Raw genomic sequence first — 4,779 nt, forward strand, 5'->3', positions numbered from 1 at the left:
ATTTTCTTTTTCTTTTTCTTTTTTAATGTTTTATTTATTTCTAGGAGAGAGAGAGAGACAGCGTGAGCAGGGGAGGGCCAGAGAGAGAGGGAGCCACAGACTGAAACAGGCTCCAGGCTCCGAGCTGGCAGTCAGCACAGAGCCCCACGCGGGGCTCGAACCCACGAACCGCGAGATCACGACCCAAGCGAAAGTTGGACGCTTAACCGACTAAGCCACCCAGGCACCCCAACTGCTCTCATTTTCTGAGCTAAATTTTTATTTAAAAGAAAAGCACAGGGGTACCTGGCCGTCTCAGTCAGCAGAAGCATGCAACTGTTGATCTCAGGGTTGTGAGTTCAGGCCCCACGTTGGGCATAAAGTTTACTTAGTAAAACACACACACACACACACACACACACACACACAGAGGCATGAAACAATATTTCATCATACACTCGTGGCTCAATGGTCAGTTTGCTCTGTTTTCAAGAAATACCCTCAGAGCAACTGAAACCACAAAATGTAAAGGAAAGAAAACAAAAAGAAGAACGATAAGCAATTCTCATTTCTACTGAAATCTGAAAAATAGAATTTCTATTTTTAATCTGAAGTCTAGACACTAAACTAGAATATATCTTTCCATAGCTGAGTTCTAAAAACCCATGTTCCTCTCTAAAATAAAGCAAATATGGAATTTATTTCCACAAAAACAATATGGAAGAGAATTATTCTCAGGGTCACATAATTTTAATAACTTGGACCCCAATCATCAAGCCTTGGTTTTGGGAACCGAACCAGTTTACTAACATGAGTTAAAACCTAAGTCAGAGCTCAGCCCTCTGGATGTGGGAGGAACTGCACCAGGTGGGTGCTGAGGCCACATTAGGAAACTCAAGGATGGAGATGTTTTGTGGTTTATGCTTAGAACACATAAAAATATCTTCTCAATTAGAAGCATCTCAATTATTAGAAGATGGGGGCCTCTTATTCCTGAACTTGATTCCAGAAAAGTAAATGCTTCATTTTTGTGAAATAAAAAGGCTTCCTTAAATGTAAAGCCCTGGGTTGTGTATTAAAGAGCAGTGCTTCTCAAGCTTTAATGTGCATATGAATCACCTGAGAATTTGTTAAAATGTAGGTTTTGATTCACTAGGCCTGGAGTGAAGCCCAAGATTTGCATTTCTAACAAAATCCCAGGCGACAACGTAAATGCTACTGATTTAGCCACCACTTCTGAGTGCAAGGCTATAGAACATAAAACAATGGCTTCCCCAACTTTACCACCTACTGGGGAAAACCCACAAGTAAACAAGTAACCATTGTAGTTTGACTTGAAATCACTCCTACCTACTGATTCTCACATGATGGTAGTAAAGTTTTTTTTATTATTTCTGCATTAAAACTTCTTTCATGAGTTGATTAAAATGACTACAGCTGACCCTTGAGCAACCCTGGGGTTAGGGGCACTGGTCCTTACACAGTCAAAAATCTGTATATAACTTTTGCATCTCCAAAAACGTAACTACTTAGTCTAGTGTTGATGGGAAGCCCTACCAAAAACACAATTTTCATGTTATATGTATTATATACTGTATTTTTATAAGAGAGCAATCTAGAGAAAAAAACTGCTATTAAGAAAATCCTGAGGAAGAGAAAATACATCTGCAATACTGTTATTTACCAAAAAGAAAAAAATCTGTGTATGAATGAACCCATGTGGTTCAAACTTGTGTTGTTGTAGGGTCAACTGTAAATAAAATAATCCCACAGAAAAGGACACCAAAAACAAATCTGTTGTGAACAGTTTCACTTAAAAAAAATCAAGGAAATCAGAAATGAAAAAAATTTAAATTGTACAAGTTTCCCAACTGAAATAAATGAAAATGTTTCAGTAAATACAGAGGAAATCAACTTGTCTTACCTCTATCCAATTATTCAGTTAAAGTTTCTTGGATGAACTCAACATTAACCAGCAAGGTTCATTTTATCCCAATTTATACTCCCTGTTTTAAGCAATTAGCTGAGTTAGATGGTAGGGGTTTCCCATTCATTCAATAAATATTTATTGAGAACCAACAATGTGTTAAGCACTGGGCTGGGTGCAGAGGGCAGACAGTGAATCAGTAGGGGAGGAGACAAATAAGCAAGTAAACAATTAACTGGAAATTAACATCCAACACTACCTTGGCAGGCGGGTGAGTGAGCCACTCTGGAAGCAGTGCCCCGAGCCCCAGTCAAGCCTTCAGATGACCCCAGCCCAGGCTGACCCACCCACCCACACTTGGATTAGTGACCCACCGAAGCTGTGTGAGACAATAAATGCCTGTTGTTTTAAGCCATTAAAGTTTGGGGTGATTTATTGTGCAGCCACAGGTAACTACCACAGAAAAGATTGGGTGAGAGGCAGAACATGCCGATTTAAACAGGGCGGTCAGGTAAGGCCTCCTTGAGAAGGAGATATTTAGGCTGAGATAGATAGAATGGAGTCAGCGCTGAAGAGGAATTGGCAACAGTGGCAGCGGGATGAAAAATAAAGAGCATTCCAGAACAAGGGCACCAACTGAAGGTCCTGAGCTGTATACGGAGGCCGTGTGGCCACAGCTTATTCTTATAGGGAAGTGGGAAAGATGAGGTCACAGAGGCTGTCTTAGCCAAACTGGAAGGGCCTCTTGCAAAGAGTTTAAATTATATTCTTAATGCATTGGGGATCCTTTGATGAGTCTTTAGCTGAAGATTAATGTGATCTGCTCTGCTTTAAAAACCTCCATGGGGCTGCAGTATGGGTGAGGAATACCGATGCATCTACTCTTGAGTTACTCAGAAGCTCAAATAAGAACGATAAGGAATGTCTGAACGCACTAGGAATGACGAAAGGATCTAATTGCTGTCACTACTACTGATGCCATTATTCCAGACTCCGGCCTGGTGTGGCCTCTGGGCTGTTGCAGGGAAGAGAGCAAAAGGGGTCTCTGCTGGGTTCTGCCAAAACTGAGGGTCTATCTTTTCTTTTTTTAAGTAGGCTCCACACCCAATGTGGGGCTTGAACTCTTGAGACCCTGAGATCAAGAGTCCCCGCTGACTGAGCCAGCCAGGTGCCCCCTCCAGGGCTTTTCTGAGGCAGTCTCTGAACCTCACTGAGCCCAACTCCAAACACAGAGGAGAGTTATCTACTTGCTAACCCTAAAATGTTGATGTGGAACAAGAACAAATTTACAGTACGAATATTTGCTTTTTGGTATGGGCATTTTTTTTAAATATAAACTTACTGTTTTATTTTGTAGATAATACTTACTATAGAAAAATGCTCGTTTATTATTCAGGTAATGTGAAGCGCAGAATAATTAAGAAATGCAAATATGCAAAAGAAAAAGAAACCTAAAAATTACCAGTTGCCCCAATTACTCCAAGATAGACACTGTTTTCATGTTGGTAAGTGTCCTTCTAGTATCCCCAAGCTTATATGTAATATATACTGGTTACTACCAATATTTTTCAGGTTTTTTTCCATCTCGGCTATAAAAGGCATAAGTACTGATTTTAGGTAGTTTGGAAGATACAGAAAATATAAGGAAGAAAATAAATAGCACCAAAATTGTTACCTCTGTTTCTTTCTGAGAATCTAAAGGCAGCTGGTAATCCATTCAAATCTGCAGCTGTCACTCTGTACTGCCGTTTCACAAATATTCAATTCCTTAATTTCAGCCTCCCTCCTTAGCTTATTAGAAAAGGAAAATGAAAGTTGAGGACTGTTCATTACACAGAGGATTCTGGCACCATTTTTATACCTCCCATGGAAACAAATAAGTTGGGGGTAGATAGAAAAAAGAGGTTTTTTTCTTGACACAAATTCTAAAGAACAACTCCCCTCTGTAATGTTATAGGGGCAGTGCTTGAAGAGATGGATACACTTTTAGTAATTTATACAAGAGGAATGCTCCAGCTGGATTTTCAACCTCAAAACAAAATCTATCTGGAAAAGTATATTAAATTCTGGTTGTCCTGGTTGTCTAAGTTTCTCTCAACATTTTTCTAATGACCTGAATCCAAGTTTGAAATAAAAATTCTCCTCCTGGACATTAGCCATTCTTATTTTCATAGAAATCCCTGGACATCCTTTGCAAAGTCTTTTGTTGCTGCCTTAGGCAATCACAAGTGCTGTGGGCCCAGAGAAACTTAAATCTCAGTGATAATCTTGCATATTTTATTGAACAACTAAAAGCCATTTACTTAATGGAAAGTATTACAATGCATAATGCCATTCCAATCAGGGTTTAATTCATTTGAAGGCAGAATTTCAAGAGTGTAAACCTGTATTTTGCTTATAAAAGGAGCCAATCCACAGTTAAATTTCACAGGAATTTTAAACCATCCATCCATAGCCAACCCTGATATAGTTTTACCCCTGTTACTACAGTTACCTTTTTGGATTCACTGGAAAAAGTTTGAGCCAACAAGCTCTGACAGAGACATGATCTTAGTATACCTGAACTCTGGAAAGCCATGGTGAAAGCCAGGAATTTGGACTGCATTGTAAAAAGGTAACCTGAGAAGATTCTAGGTGGGGGTGCGGGGGAAGGGGGGAAGGCAATGAGCAAATACAGGAATTAGGGTTTCATTTACACCTTTGGTTGTAAATTGGATGTTTTGTGTAGATGAAAGCCATTAGTGGGCACAAGTGGAGAAAATGTGTTTGAATGTGATATAGTTTGAATTTCTCACATCTAACTATGAATCAAAACTAGGGATAAGAGTAATCGGGGGCAGGGGTGCCTGGGTGGCTTAGTCGGTTAAGCGTCC

The sequence above is a fragment of the Crocuta crocuta genome, unplaced genomic scaffold (assembly GCF_008692635.1).
Source record: "Crocuta crocuta isolate KB4526 unplaced genomic scaffold, BGI_CrCroc_1.0 scaffold131, whole genome shotgun sequence".
NCBI classification, from domain to species: domain Eukaryota; kingdom Metazoa; phylum Chordata; class Mammalia; order Carnivora; family Hyaenidae; genus Crocuta; species Crocuta crocuta.